Raw genomic sequence first — 16,956 nt, 5'->3', positions numbered from 1 at the left:
AAATCAATTTTTTTAAAGTCAAGTTGTGAAAGCACTGTATAACGATGAGACAATGCATCAGCAATAATATTTTCTTTACCCTTCTTGTGTTTAATGACATAAGGGAAAGTCTCAATGAATTCAGCCCATTTAGCATGTCTACAGTTCAGTTTTGCTTGACTTTTAATATGTTTCAAAGATTCAAGATCAGAATGTATAACAAATTCTTTGGGCCATAAATAATGTTGCCATGTTTCTAAGGTCCGAACAAGAGCATATGATTCTTTATCATAAGTAGAATAGTTCCGACTAGGCCCACTCAATTTTTTAGAAAAGTATGCAACAGGTTTACCATCTTGTAATAACACACCTCCTAATCCAATTCCACTAGCATCACATTCAAGCTCAAAAGTCTTATTAAATCAGGAAGTTGGAGTAAAGGAGCATGTGTCAACTTATCTTTCAATACCGTGAAGGCTTCTTCCTGTGCGGTACCCCAAACATAAGGCACATCCTTCTTTGTAAGCTCATTGAGAGGTGTAGCAATGGTGCTAAAATCTCTCACAAAACGCCTATAGAAACTAGTGAGTCCAAGAAAACTCCTCACTTCTATGACCGTTTTGGGCTGCGGCCAACTCTCAATAGCTTCTATCTTGGCTTTATCAACTTCAATTCCCTCTGGAGTAACAACATAGCCAAGAAAAGATACTCGGTCGGTGCAAAAGGTGCACTTCCCAAGGTTACCAAACAAACGTGCATCACGTAGAGCAATAAAAACAACACGTAAATGTTCCAAATGTTCTTCCAAAGATTTGCTATAAATCAGTATATCATCAAAGTAGATTACCACAAATCATCCAATGAAAGCACGTAAAACTTCGTTCATTAATCTCATGAAAGTACTAGGTGCATTAGTTAACCCAAAAGGCATGACTAACCACTCATATAAACCAAGCTTAGTTTTAAATGTCATTTTCCATTCATCTCCCAATTTCATACGAATTTGATGGTATCCACTACGCAAATCAACTTTGGAGAATATTGTAGAGCCACTCAATTCATCAAGCATATCATCTAGCCTAGGAATATGATGACGATAACAGATAGTAATATTACTAATGCCTCTACAATCAACACACATTTGCGATGTACCATCCTTTTTCGGCACTAGAATAATAGAAACAACACATGGACTAAGTGATTCACGTATATAACCTTTGTCGAGGAGCTCCTGGACTTGACGCATAATCTCCTTCGTCTCCTCTGGATTGGTATGGTATGGTGCACGGTTGGATAGCGAAGTACCGGGAATTAAATCAATCTGATGCTCAATCCCTCGAATAGGTGGTAATCCCGGTGGCACATCTTGTGGAAAGACGTCAGCGAACTCCTGCAAAATGTTAGTAACAGTGAGAGGCAAAGAGGAAGGCACGTCCTCGAATGAAAATAATGCCTTTTTGCACACAAAAGCATAGCAAGCAGATTTGCTGAAATCTAGATCATCAATATCAGATTTGGTGGCAAGTAAACATGCACTTTTCAATTTAATTTCAGAAGCAACACTAGGTGGTTTATTATTAGGCTTCATTTGTTGCTCAAATTCTTTTGCCACAATCTGATTTTCACTCTTATTTTTCTTCTGTTTTGCTTTATTAGCTCTATTAATATCATCTTTCAAAATGGAATCAGGAGACATAGGAAGCAAAGTAATATGTTTATCCTTATGAACAAGAGTATACTAATTGTTTCTACCATGGTGTACAGATTTTTTATCAAATTGCCATGGTCTATCAAGTAATAACGAACATGCTTGCATGGGTACCACATCACAATCAACATAATCAACATATGCAGAGATACTAAAATGCACACGAACAGTACGTGTTACCTTAACCTTGTCGCTGTTGTTGAACCATTGGATGTAGTAAGGATGTGGATGTGGTCTTGTGGTGAGAGATAGCTTCTCCACCATCTCCATGCTAGCCAAGTTGTTGTAGCTCCCTCCATCTATGATGACGCGAACATAACGTTCGTTCACAACTCCCTTTGTATGGAACAAATTATGCCTCTGATTTTTGCTCAAGTTGTGTGACCTACACACTCAAAACACGTTGAGCAACTAAACATTCATACCTGTCAGCGTCTTCAGGAGCCATGTATTGCGTCTCATGATCAGAATCATCTCCACCGTGTGTCTTCACGTGTAATAAGAGCCAAAGTCTCCTCATCATAGTCACTAGCGGACTCATACCCACCATCCTCAGTAGCAATCATCACACGCTCAGATTTGCAGTCTCTTGCATAATGACCTCTTCCCTTACAACAACGACAAATAATATCACTTGTGTGCCCTGTTGATGCCATGGAAGAAGAAGAACTCTGTGCAGGCCCGGCAGGTGTGCTCTTGGCAGATAGTGGTGTTTGTGCCTGCTTTCTTGTATCACAGCTGGAGGTGGCACCTGATGGAGGTGCTAGTGGAGTGGAAGTAGAGGATGCACGTGGTATCCATGATGAAGGTCGATCTGCAGAATAGTTAGTTCGTGCTAATGCATGCCGATCCTGCACTTCACGTTCAACTTTACAAGCAAGATGGAATAAACGAGTGATATTATTATACTCCTTATACTCTAGAATGGTCTGAATCTCTCTATTTAATCCACCCATAAAACATGCAAGCATAGCTTCATTATCCTCAACAATACCACATCTAATCATGCCAGTTTGTAATTCTTGATAATATTCCTCTACAGAATGTTTTCCTTGTCTTAAACGCTGTAATTTTTGAAGTAATTCACGTTGATAATATGGTGGAACCCAACGAGTACGCATAGCAGTTTTCAAAGCAGCCCAGGTAGTTGGAATATTATTCGGATATAATCTACGATGTTCAGACCACCACACACAAGTAAAACTAGTGAAATCACAAAGTGCAGCAGCAACACGTCTCTCCTCGGGATATTCTAAACATGTAAAACGTTGTTCGGTTTCTAACTCCCAAGTAAGATATATATCAGGAATGTATCTACCCTCAAATGGTGGAATATTCAATTTCAGTTTAGGGAGATGGTCATGATCTTGTACCTGAGGGGGAACCCTACCATTGCCATTATTTGCATGTGGACGACCTGGTGGTTGTGGTGTTGATGGTTGCACGTAGTTCTGATTTTGATCAACCTCATCCTCGTAATCTCCCGCATAATCATCCTCCTCTGCATCAGCAACAAGAGCCACAGAAGTATCAACAGTAACACCAACAGTTTGGCCAGGCTCAAGAGGGACACGGCTCGCTCGGCGGAGGGCTATTTCGCGACATGGAGGTAGTCGTCGTCGTCATCGTCGTCGTCGTTGTTGTTGTTGTTGCTGCTGCTGCAGAGGTGCGGCAGGTGCAGCCGGTGGTGGTTGTGGAAGACGCGCAAGCAGTTCATTAAATTTGTTATCGAGCTTTGTTTTGAATGTCTTCTCAAAGCCAGTTATCTTATCCATGGCCTCTTCAAAATTGTTCAGCACATCTTGCACCTGTTCAGTCATCATTTGCTAAAATTTATCATGCAACTCCTTATTCGTCATGTTCTCCCAGTCAGTCTCATCGGCTTGTGATCCTGCCATGGTTAGTAGTAATAGAAACACACAAGAATATGATCCTATAGACTACTAGAAAATGGTGGTGGTGGGGCGTCACAAATCCGTCAAGCAAATCTCAAATCCTTACCAGTTCTTACCCAACAGCAGGCGGTGATCAGCAACCGTCGTAGTTAAAACTTTCAAAACTTGGATAGAGCGATTACCAGGGAGAGTCAAACGGACGAAGTAGATGTATGTGTAGCTGGAAGGCTTATAATATGGTAGCAAAAAGGGTCAGCAATAATCAATTCAGAGATGCAAAGTTGAATAAACGCTCAACGACAGTACAATGCTGGTCCTAGGGGAGACCATGCTAGAGACGCGAGCCTAGAACACTAACAAAAACATGGCTTGCACGTAAACAAGGGAGGAGCACACTATGAATTTTTTTTCTGTTTTTTTGCCCCGCAACAATTTTTTTCCGAAAAAGTCTACAAATGGTCTAAAAACTGCCTAGCCAGAATTTTCTAGACTTAGTTTTTTTAAACTGGAACTATTTTTCTACTGCGGGTATCACGAAAGTTCGGGAGTCCTACTCTGTCACGACTCAGAATATGGCGTGATTTGGAAATCCAAAATAGAGTAACAAAATACTGGACTCGGACTGGTGGCGGAGATTAATCTGGTGGAACTCGGACTGGTGGCGGCGATGAATCTGGTGGAACTCGGATTGGTGGCGGATATATGTTGTAGGTGGACTCAGATTGGCGTGATGGCGGCGGATAGGTGGTGGCGTATATGGACTCAGATTAGCGGTGAATATGTGGTGGTGGTATATGGCAGCGGCGATGAAGTTGGTGCGGTGGTGGTATACATCAGCAGCGATGATGATGATGCAGTGGTGATATATGGTAGCGGCGACGTGAAAACCTATGAACAGAACTCGAAACTCTAAAGGACTAGATGCTAAGACAGCAACTTGACATGAGGATGCAACAACAAATTCAACAAAGCAAATACAGAAAAGATTATGCAAAGGCTCAGATTGGTTCGGATAGGATGAACTAACCCTAATTTTTTTGGCTTTTTAGTGGACTATAGGTATGAAGAACATACTCAATCTAAACTACGAAAAAACTGTAAAATCTCACCGAGCAACCTGGAAATCTGATACCACTTGATAGAGGCAAAGGTTTCCCGATGTTTCGATGAGATGGTGGCTATCATTTTCTGTGGGAGTCGACCTTAACGATCCGACTACGAATGTGCAAGATGTCACGCCTTAGCAATCGCTAAACCAATTTCCGGGGGGTTAATGACCACGCCGGAGCACGATCAACCTGACCACGAGGGTTTGTTTCCTGCGAGCAAACGAAGAACAAGCAAGAAACTAAGATTGCAATCTGGATATTGCGAATATAAGAGGAAAGCTTTATTAATGAAGGTGGGGTTCTGTGACGCCTTTGTCTGGTCGTTGAACACAAATGAAGTACGCGAAGTTGCAGCTATGTCGAACTTTTAATCTAAACAAAACCCAAAGTCTAGACGACGCCCTAAGGGTTGTATATATGGAGGAAGAGGGGGGATTTTGTGGCCCCTGGAGGAGGGGTCCGAAACCAACCCTAACTCTCGTTTCCCCACACATACGGACTCTTAAAAACAACCTATACTTAAGTATTTCGAAAATACATGGGCCTGGCCCAATAATAAGGTGATGTAGCACCTAGAATAGCCTCTGGACAAAAATTATGAAGTGACATCTTGTATATTTCGTCCAAGGCTTCATGCACTCATTATGGTGGCTTCAAAGTCCTGAAATCATCACTTGAAACTCCGTTCTTGTTTCCCTTGCGCATGCCATCAACTCCATGCTTGTTCTTGCTCCAATGTTCATCCTTCTCCAAGCTAGGCCCTTCATTTGTAAGCAAAACAAATGTATCCAATTTAGGCAACATCATATGCTCATGAATATTAGAATCATTACCAAGAAATGAAAGTACCTGATAATTTAATTGGCGTGCGCGAGCTCTAGTAATTGGTCCAATATTTAGCAGGGGTTGTGGGTGTAACAATGGTATTGATGTCCTCATCACCCTCTCTCCCGAATGATTTGAGTTTAAAGTCCACTGAAAGAAAAATCCCAAAGCTGAAAAAATAGATAGTGGTTTAGCATTACTAGAATCTAAGTCCAGTACGCTCCGCCTATTACTCTTGAGAGCTGCGAACTCTCCAGACGGTTAGGTGTCAAGTCTTTCACTGACCAAGAGTAATTGTGGTTCACAAAGATAAAGTATGTAAAGGTTCGGAGATCACCTCAAACATCTACCATGAGTGATCGACACTAGTTGACGAATCAGTTGTCAAGGAGAATAGGGCGAAGAGAGTTTATCTTCTATGTTCAATCACAAGTTCCTCCAACCAGATGTAGTCGTTTTGTAGAAGGGAGAACTGGTCTACCAAATCCTCTATCACCATCGAGCATCACCTGTTACGTTTGTACCCAATTTACAATCAGTCACATGTTGTATGTTAAATTCAGTCAAGTGTTTGTTCTCGATGTGTGCTCTAGTTCTCATTCATACTATGTTCACTATTTACTTTCATTCCGCTATTGGGTTCCTACAGATTTGAAGTTTTTAAAAGAAAAATTAAATTTCCCATTTCACCCCCTCTCTGGTAGACATACTTCGTTTCTACAAGTTTAATGTATATTTTTGATAAAGGGCGCTTTATTACTTAAAAGTTTTAATTATTGCACCCAGCCTCTGCATAACTAAAATGCATATAGCCAAATCAAGTCCAACCTCAAAAAATAAAAGGCAAAATACAAGTAATCATGAAGACTGTATGATGCCTAACCCTTGGGAAGGCCAATCCTAGGATCATGTTGCTATCCATGTTAGGAAAAATACCTTCTCGTGTAGAAACCTCCGTAAACAGGTCACGATTCACCACACATTGTAAAGACGACCATAAACGAAGCGTACCTGTACATCTGTAAATAACCTGCATAGGAGAAGTACTTTTATCGTTAAAAATCTTATAATTTCTACATAGGCAAAAGGACCAAATAATGGCAAGTGCTCCCACCCTGAGAAGAATTCTAAACCTATGATCAATCCCACGTATGCCAAATATATTAGCAACACCACATGAAGGATACAGGTCAGAAGCTACTTGGATGACTGGCCATATAGAACGAGCAAATTTGCATTGGCAAAACAAGAGTTTTATTATTTCATCTTGATGACAAAAAACACATTCTGTACTTCCATGCTAATTCCTCTTAATAAAGTTATCCTTGGTAAGAATGACTCCTCGATGAAGGTATCATAGAAAGTTTTATTCTTAAGCGGTATCTTCATCTTATTATTATCAACTGGTATCTCTAACTTGATCATAGCTCTATACATAGAGTCCACCGTGAATTTACCACTCAAGTGTAGGTTCCAATGAAATTCATCGTTTCCTTGTGACAGTTGTATATGGATTCAGGGAAGCTACTGAGGGAGTTGGCTGGCTTGCTATAACTCTCGTACTCGATTCCCCTCTCGATCCCACCAATCAGACCTATTAGACAAGCTCGACATCCATGTATGTCCCCTCCTCCAATGTCACAGAGAGAGAGAGAGAGAGAGAGAGAGAGAGAGAGAGAGAGAGAGAGAGAGAGAAAGATTTGAAAGTGAAAGTGGGCATGTGTGTGGAAGGAGGATTGCCAACGAGATGTGCAATCAAAAAAGTGTCTGAGTTTAAGTTTGGAGATGGTGAATGGATGACGAAGAAAATTGCTTTATAACGGTGTAAGAAAAGAGTCAACTTTGATACGTCCACTTATTGTGCACGAGAAACCTAAAAGTATAACTTAGACACGATTGAGACCGAGCCACTAGAATATGTCGCATGTGCAGTTACCTAGTTAAAAAGGTACTCCTATTAGTGGTTTTCGGGAAGGGCTAGGTGCCCAAACCAACTACTTTTTGATGATTAATGCACTTGGAGAAGGGCTAGAGATGCGCTTATACAAATTAAATTGACATGTGATCAAAAGGGTTGATATATCATTCGATGGTCGAAAAAACTGAGACACATGTCGACTAGGCAAAAATACCACCAATCCCAACTCCAATGCGTGACGCCAAATAGACGTCCATTTGTCCGATTTTCATCTGTTTGGGGGTGGCAATGGGGTCGTGTCCGCCCAGATTTCGGGATGTGGCGGCCGTGCGCCCAATGTGCGGCTGCATTTCAACCGCATCTCATTAGTTCAACCAGCATACTAAAATGAAGCATATTAAATGGTTCAAATGAAACATAGCAAATTGTTATACGCCAGAAATAGTCTTACAACCCAATCAAAAGAAAACAATATCAAATAGTCTTACAACCCAATTGAAATTTGTTTGCATGAAAAAATTTAAACTTATAGGTCCACTGGTTGCCAATGTGAGTCTACATGTGCTCAGCCAACTCATCCTGAAGCTGGACATGAGTACGCCAATCCCGCAATTCACGATGAAAATGGACAAACTGTTCGAAGGTTGCAGGAGGTGGCTGCTCAGGCTCAACATCTTCACCTTGGAAATCAAACCCTTGGCCGTAGATGCTTTCATCACGCTCTTCCTCCACAATCATGTTGTGCATGATCACACATGCAGTCATCACCTCCCAAAGCCTCTGCATGCTCCATGTCAATGTAGGGTTTTGAATGATACCCCATCGAGACTGAAGCACACCAAAAGCACGCTCCACATCCTTCCTAGCACTCTCTTGCATTTGGGCAAACCTCTGTCTCTTCTCTCCTTGCGGATTGAGTATGGTCTTCACAAGAGTGGACCACTATGGATAGATACCATCAACAGGTAATATCCCTTGTTGTACTAGTGTCCATTGCCCTCAAATTTGACCTCCGGACGGTGACCTTCTGCAAGCCTTGCAAACACTAGAGAATGATGTAGAACACTGATATCATTGTGAGAACCAACCATGCCGAAGAAAGAATGCCATATCCACAGATCTTGTGAAGTCACCGCTTCAAGTATGACAGTAGCACCTTTCGCATGCCCCTTGTACTGCCCCTGCCAAGCAAATGGACAGTTCTTCCACTTCCAGTGCATATAATCATTACTAACAAGCATGCCCGAAAAGCCCCTCTCGGCATTGATCGCCAACAACCTCTCTGTATCAGTGTCAGTTGGCTCTCTGAGGGACTCAGGGCCGAACACCGCCACCACGGCCTTTCAGAAACTATACATTGAGGGGAGACATGTGGACTCACTCATACGGACATACTCATCCACAAGATCACCAGGAATTCCATATGCAAGCATGTGGATAGCCGCAGTGCATTTCTGATAAGAAGAGAAGCCAGGCTTACCAAGGGCATCCTCTTTGCACTCAAAGTATGGATCATATGCTGCCACTCCCTCCCGAATACGATTGAATACATGTCTCACCATATGGAGCAACGACGAAATTCGTGTGGTTTGAAGAGTGTGTTATTCTCAAAGTAATCGACGTAGACAAGGGTGTGGCCTCTCTCCCTATTGCGGTTCAAGGTCGGAGCATGGCCGGGGATTGATCCCCTGTATTGAGGCCGCTTCCTAGTAATGTGGTCGTGGACAACCAATGCAGCCGCCACAAACTCTTCATCATTCGAGGACGAATCATCCGATGAACAATGAAGTTGTGAAAGAATAACTAAACCCCGCTATCCATGATACCTTGTGAGTAACGGGTCGAATACCATGCGGTCGTGGTGGAGAGGCGGTCGGAAAGAGCAAGTCGATGAAGCGAAGCAAGGTTGGTGTTGATGGGGTGGGCGCGCTGCGGCAATGCAATGCCTACCGGAAGTTGTTGGGGTCGACGACTGGTGACGGTACCCGTAGCTTCTCTCCCATCGGCAACAAGGAACCACGAATGCCGGGAAAAACTACCGAAACGCGGGCGTGGGGCGGCTATGACATGGCGTGGTTGCGGGGTGGACGGCCTTGTTGGAAGGCAGCACGGCTGGGAACGGGGGTGGCAGTGGTGATGGTGGAGGGCGAAGGGAAGAGGGAAGAGAAGGGGAAGAGAAAAGTGGTTGTGTCCCTGACGGATGGGCCATGGAGGACTGGGCGCGCCGCGCCCGTCCGCACGTATCCGTTCGGCCACAAACGCGGTCCAACTTTAGGCCGGAATGGGTTGAAAGCGGACAAAAACAGACAACGGGCGTATTATTTAACAAATCTGACCCTTTGCTGAAACTAATACCACATCTGGCCCCTTGGCTAACCTATGTGCAAATCTGACCCCTGAGATCGACGTCAAAGAGGATGGAGCCGAACCTGTGCAGGTCGGCGTCAGTAGAATCATGCGCCGAAGCAAGGTCGGCGCCGAGCTCCTTGGAGCCGACCCCTCAGAGCATCTGACTGCAGCAATGTCTTGGCGCCGTCCTGCACAAGTTCGGTGTTATCCTTCTTGGCGCCGACCTCAGGGGCCAGATTTGCAAATAGTTTGGTCAAAGGGTCAGACATGACATTAGTTTTAACAAGGGCCAGATTTATCAAATAATACTCCCTCCGTCCGGGTGTATAAGTCATTCGCGTAGTTCTAGGTCATCGATTTGAGGAATTAAATATGTGTTATATGTCATGAAAAGTATACCACTAGATTTCCACACGGATGTAGTTTCTAAATATATATTTTTTATCACATATAATACATATTTAGATAGTTAAATTATCGACCTAGAACTACGCGAATGACTTATACACCGGGACGGAGGTAGTACTTAGTTTGATCCCGCGCGTTGGGCGGCGTGTTCCGTCAGTTTGTCCCCAAACGGACGCCGCCGGACCCGCGCGTTGGAGTTGGCCTAAACCCTTCCTGTACAATCCACACTCCCCACATCCACCACACCTCCATCCATGGCCTTCTCCCCCGCTCTCCACCTCCACCACCCGCCTCGCCTCCATTACCTTCTCCTCTCCTCCAACCCTCTTTCGTCCTCCTTCTGCGCTCAGTACCCATGGTTCTCCGCCTGGTCCCGCCCCCGCCGCGGCCTCCGACCGCCTGCCCCTGCTCTCGACCTCCGCCCGGAGCCCTCCCCCACCTCCGACTCCGACGACGAGGACGCCGTAGGAACTAGCCGCCATTCCGGACGCTCCACCATGTCTCTCATTCTCCGCCGCCTCAAGCGCGCGGGCTATTCACCCGAGGCCCAAACCGCCCACTCCACCGTCTCTCAGCACCCGCGGCGGGGCTCCGTGGAGGACGTGTTCCGCGCGGACGATGGTGTGCTTCCCAACGCGCGCGGGGGATTCGACAATGACGCGGAGTCCTCGCTCGTGGACGCGCGGTTCCCGTGGGAGCGGCCGATGCCACCGCCCGAGGCGGCTGCGCGGGCCGCGAGGTCGCCGGCGTGGATGGCGGAGCTTACGCTCCCTGAACCCGAGCTTAGGCGCCTTCGGCACGCGGCGATGAGGATCAAGTCCAAAACCCAGGTGGGCGGCGCTGGGGTGACGCGGGAAATCGTGGCAAAAATCAAGGAGAAGTGGAGGACGGATGAGGTGGTCAGGGTCAAGGTCAACGGCACACCTGCGCTCAACATGCGCCTCTTCCACGAGATACTAGAGGTGTGTATTGGATTTTTACGGAATCTCTTAGCCTGCATCAAGCTTCTTTGGTACTCCAGTAGTTTAGTTTAGTTTCGTATTGGTGGAAATGCTGGATTGCTGGTACTGTTCTTACCAATTTAGTAGTTCATTCATGCTTGAGGCGGGTTGCTGCTTGTAACACTGCAAGGTGAATTAGTTTTAGGATGGGATTGTTGGTAGAATTCTTAACAATGTTGTGTGTATTTTGAACTGTGTTGGTTCGAAACTTGAGCTGTAGGTTTAGCTGCAAAATGTGACTTGGAATCTTGTATGTGTTTCACTCGGCAGTTGTCCCTAAGTAATAGGAGTACTACTTAGTTGTGCTAGCTATCCTTTAAAGGCCATTTCTAAGACAAATTAGTATCGGGATATTTAGAGTGATTATCATTATTGATTCCTGTGATGTGTTTGTTATTGATACTGTTATTCACTTATTTTACTTCTGTCCCAGAACTTTGTTAAATACTAGCCTGGTTGAGAAAAATCGGTAGGGAAAACTTATTTAATACTGAAAATGATTAAGAATGTTATTCAGAAAAGGCATAATTAGTAACTTAACGATCACAGCAGTTTTAGGGCACAATAATTGTTCTTTGCCAGAATCGTGCAGAAGCTTCCAAACTTCCTGAATCTTGAGCTTAGAGTGATATCACTTGTAGAACTAAACTGAGTTAAAAGCTAGCTATCTAGTTCATAGTCGAGTTTGGTTTATGTCCAAATCAAGACATGATATTAAATATTTTCCTTTTGGTGCAATAATATAACTCCAATAATTCATTGCACAGAAAATCAGTTATTTCACTACCAGAAGATTTACCAAATGAATGGTCAATTAGGACCTGTTAACAAGTGCAAGTAGAGAAGGCAGTATATGTTTATTCAGTATGTTGATTAGTTTTCTTCGTGCCACAGTTTGCCTAAAACTTCACTTATTATCTCTACACATGGCCTACTAGTTCTGGTGAATACATTTTTAGGGTTGTAGTTCTTGCCAATGCAATAACTGTTTTCTTTTGTTTGATCCTAATTAGAGAAAAACAGGGGGATTGGTAATATGGAGGTCAGGAACTTCTGTTTCTCTGTACAGGGGAGTAGCCTATGACGTACCTGAGACCACTAAGGGAACAAATAGGACTTGGCAGGATGTTGGTATGAAGTCCTCAATAAAAGGGCCTCCTACCCCTTCCTCGCTACCTAACGGGAAAGTTAATAGCATGCAAGATAGCAATGGAGGCTTGGTATCTAATACTGAGAAAGAGGAAACAATTGAAACAGTTCCAGAAATCAAATATGAAGAAGAAATTGACAGGTTGTTGGATGAGCTTGGCCCTAGATACAGTGATTGGCCTGGATCCAATCCATTACCAGTAGATGCAGATTTGCTTCCCGCAACTGTACCTGGTTACAAACCCCCTTTCAGAGTTCTGCCATATGGAGTACGGCGGTCACTCAGCCGAAAGGACACTACAAATTTGCGGCGTCTTGGTCGGGGACTGCCTCCTCACTTTGCTCTCGGTACCTTTGTTGTTTTAGTTAGCTTCTAATTTTTCTTCCTCAAGTTCTACTATCATTTGGTGATGTTTCCCCTTTCTGATGAATGTTAGGGCGAAGCAGACAACTCCAAGGATTAGCAGCTGCTATGGTGAAGTTATGGGAGAGAAGTTCCATTGCAAAAATTGCTTTGAAGAGAGGAGTGCAACTTATTACCAGTGAGAGGATGGCTGAAGATATCAAAGTAAATATAGACTCTCTTTCATTAAAAAAAATACATCAGTTTTTGTACTCCATACTTATGGAAAGCCTTTTGAGCTTAGTTAGAAATGTATTCATTGGTACTGGAAACACCAAAGTACATATTTTTTGTGCAAATGAAACACTGCTAGACCTTTTTTCACAGATATTATACTCATTTTGTGCACCTTGAACTTTGTAATTCATTTATCAATTTTCCCATCTGAATATGTCCTGCTATATATGTGCTGACCTAGGCTGCCATGCCATAAAATGTTCGAGAATACATAGATTTTGGAGAAGGCATTAATGAATAAGAACAATCCAGTCTGGGATCAAAGTATTACCATTTCCAGTCCAAAATAGATAGCCTAGAAAGCACACAATCAACATTTTAAAGCTTTACCACTAATATGCATGTAACTGTTTAGGTTTGTCACGTAAAAATGATACCACTCTTTACTTAAAGTTATGTAAGCTATTGCTCCAAGATTGTCATTTCCTTTTCAATCTTGTGTGATAAAGTTTCTGTTCTATGGTATTATTTCAGTTTTTGTGCATTTGCTTAAGACTGTAAATTTGGTCACGTACCAAGTAGCTCTTCAGCTCTAGATTGGTATTCATAGCAGATGTCGTTGAGAGACGCTCATTGAACCTTACAATTGATATCTGGATATTTTTTTTGAAACGCGGTCCCTTAGGGCCCGATTCATTAGAAAAGGTAGAATAGAGTTGCCCGGTTAATTTACGGAAACCCAGGCGAAAACCGTTACGACACGCCCTCAAGAAAGGGCACCCGGCTGACCTGGCACCAACAAGACCACACACACCGCCGAGAAGAGGACACCGTCGAGGCTGCATGTGTTGTCATCGTGTAGGATCGAAAGTATGTCTAGAGGGAGGGGGGTGATTAGACTACTTGACCAAATAAAAATCTATCATTTTCCCAATTTTAGTTGTGGGCAGATTTTAGCAATTAGCACAAGTCAAGCAATCAACCTACACATGTAATTCTAAGAGTATAGCAGCGGAATGTAAAACATTGCATATGAAGGTAAAGTGAAGGATTTGGAGAAGGAAAACGCAATGGAGACACGGAGATTTTTGGCGTGGTTCCGATAGGTGGTGCTATCGTACGTCCACGTTGATGGAGATTTCAACCCACGAAAGGTAACGGTTGCACGAGTCCACGGAGGGCTCCACCCACGAAGGGTCCACGGAGAAGCAACCTTGTCTATCCCACCATGGCCATCGCCCACGAAGGACTTGCCTCACTCGGGTAGATCTTCACGAAGTAGGCGATCTCCTTGCCCTTACAAACTTCTTGGTTCAACTCCACACCACATCGGAGGCTCTCAAGTGACACCTAACCAATCTAGGAGACACCACTCTTCAAAAGGTAATAGATGGTGTGTAGATGATGAACTCCTTGCTCTTGTACTTCAAATGATAGTCTCCCCAACACTCAACTCTCTCTCACAGATTTGGCTATGGTGGAAAAGGGATTTGAGTGGAAAGCAACTTGGGGAAGACTAGAAATCAAGGTTCAAAAGGTTGGAATGGAATCTCTTGATCTCAACACATGAGTAGGTGGTTCTCTCTTAGAAAATGGATGGTGGAAGTGTAGGTACGTTCTGATGGCTCTCTCACAAGTGGAGAAGGGGGTGGAGGGGTATATATAGCCTCCGCACAAAATTCAACCGTTACACACTTTTGACTCATCTCGGTGGCACCGATTAGGAAACTCGGTGGCACTGATCTGTTCAAAAATATGAAGGTTAGGAATCTCGGTGGGACCGACTATAACAACTCGGTGGGACCGATGTGCTAGGGCTTAGGGCAAACATCATCTCGGTGGCGCCGATTGCATCAACTCGGTGAGACGAAGTGAAGCAATAAGTAATAGAGAATCTGTCAAGCCAACTCGGTGAGACCGATTGCATAAACTTGATGGGACCGAAGCGAATGCAATAGATCACAGAGCGCTGGCAAGGCCATCTCCATGGGACCGAGATCCGTATCGGTGTGACCGAATCGTTAGGGTTTTTGGCAATGGCTATGTCAAATGAACTCGGTGACTCCGGGTAGAAAGAATCGGTGGGGCTGAGTTTGGAATTAGGGTTTGGACATATTTGGATGGAGAAGGTGGCTGAGGGTTTTGGAGCAATATCACTAAGCACTTGAGCAAGTAGACCATTAAGCAACACCTCATCCCCTTTTAATAGTATAGGCTTTCCTATGGACTCAATGTGATCTTGGATCACTTAAATAGAAATGAATAGTTTTGAGCTTTTGCCAATCTTTGTCCTTATCATTTTGAGGGGTCCACATCTCTAGTCCATGCCATGCCAATCATTGAACATCCTGAAATATTTATCTTGAATGAATACTAGTTCAATGAGCTATATGTTGTTATGAATTACCAAAACCACCCGGGGATTCGTTGCACTTTCACATCATCATCACCTCTCCCCAAGCAGGCGACTCCGACTTTGCCGCAGATGACCCGTCAAGACCCCTTAGAACGAACGACACATGACGACCTCGCCAGCCAAAGCCAAACAATCGACCGAAGACGTTGAGGATCGGCAACTCTGATTTTGCTTATGCGCTTCACAGGAGAAAGTTGCATGCCTCGCACTGACCTAACCCAGCGCATCCTCCGGAGAGCACCATCCGCTCAAACCACCCTCATGGAGTCATCGTTGTTGCACGGGCCCCGCCGCACGCAGCTCTGACTTCTCTGTCATAGTGAGAAACAAGCATAGGCACACTTGTTGCCGAACCGAACCGTCGACATCAGAAGGACAAGCGGCAACCCTCGTCGTCGCCACACAAGTCGCAACGCCAACCACTCGCATCACCGGTTGGGCACCTGCCAACCGTGATGCCGTGCACGTCCAGCCCAAGGGAAGCACGGGGTAGGATCACCGGTCTTCAAAGCGACGCCCCAAAGGGGGAAACGCCGCTGAGACGACGTCGTTGCTCGACAGATGGGTCTAGGCTTTCGCCTGAAGGACAAGATCCGAGGATGAAGTGGGTCGAAGAACTCCACGGCGGTGCCTTCAAGAAGGGGAACGACGCCCGTAGACGCCGCCACCGACGGCCGGCCAAAGTCAGGCAAAGCTTGCACTCGGAGTAGACCTGACGAACACCCTCATGCAGCCGACTAAAGCCGGCCTACACCTCCGCTGGCCCGCACACCCTTGCACAACAACCGCGCCGTCTCCACACAGGGACCACCACTCGGCGCATCCGCCTCACTGCCGCCCGCCATGCTCACCAGGATGACCGCGCAGAGGCGAAACTCCAAGAAGCCTGAAGGGGTTGCCACACCACCCCACTCGCCGGGGAGGAGCAGCCGGGACCGAGCCCGAAGCTCGCCGACGAAGCTTCCGTGGCCGCCACCCACAAAAGACACCGTTTAGGAGGCCGCCAAGCCACCGGGAGCCGTCGCGCAGCCGGAAGCAGCCGCGCCGCCGGGAGCTGCCAAGACCTTTGCACATCTGGCTGGTCCAGAGAAGACCGCCGCCGCGAGCAGGACGCGAAGGCCCGATACGCCGTGTGCCCACCATGGCAACACCACAGCACGCACCGAGAACCTCCCCCGCCACCACGCATGGAGCCGCCATCCCGGAGATGGGTGCACCCAGATCCACCAGGGGCCGCAGCTCTTGCGCCGCAACGCCGCGGAGAGAGGAAACGCCCTGCCGCCACCATCTCGGGGGCATGTGCGGGCTTAGCCGGCGGCCCCTCCGGCGGCGGCGATGCGGGGGGGCAGGGGGTGCAGGCCCTGCGGCGGTGGCGCCGGGTATTAATCCAATGCTTATTGGACAGGAGGAATGGACTAGAGATAGTTTTGGTCAATAGTGTTACATGGTGGCCATTATGATCACCTTGGTAAGGTGAGCTGGAATTAGAGGAAAGGAATAGAATAGTCTGATTGACTGCGTTCATAAAACTGAACTCATGCATCATAAAACTATAGAAGCAACATCGGCACATCATGCATATTTTACATGATGTGGCTCAAGCCTGGCTTGCTCTACAT

The 16,956-nt window shown here is 45.3% G+C and overlaps 1 pseudogene; it reads left to right on the top strand.

Moving 5' to 3' along the window:
* The first annotated feature begins 10,412 nt into the window (after positions 1 to 10,412).
* Positions 10,413 to 16,956, top strand: part of LOC119285825 — a 9,953-nt pseudogene continuing 3,409 nt past the window's right edge.

The sequence above is a fragment of the Triticum dicoccoides genome, chromosome 4A, assembly GCF_002162155.2.
Source record: "Triticum dicoccoides isolate Atlit2015 ecotype Zavitan chromosome 4A, WEW_v2.0, whole genome shotgun sequence".
Taxonomy (NCBI): domain Eukaryota; kingdom Viridiplantae; phylum Streptophyta; class Magnoliopsida; order Poales; family Poaceae; genus Triticum; species Triticum dicoccoides.
The sequence above is the reverse complement of the archived record's forward strand: the minus strand, read 5'-3'. Positions and strand labels throughout refer to the sequence as shown.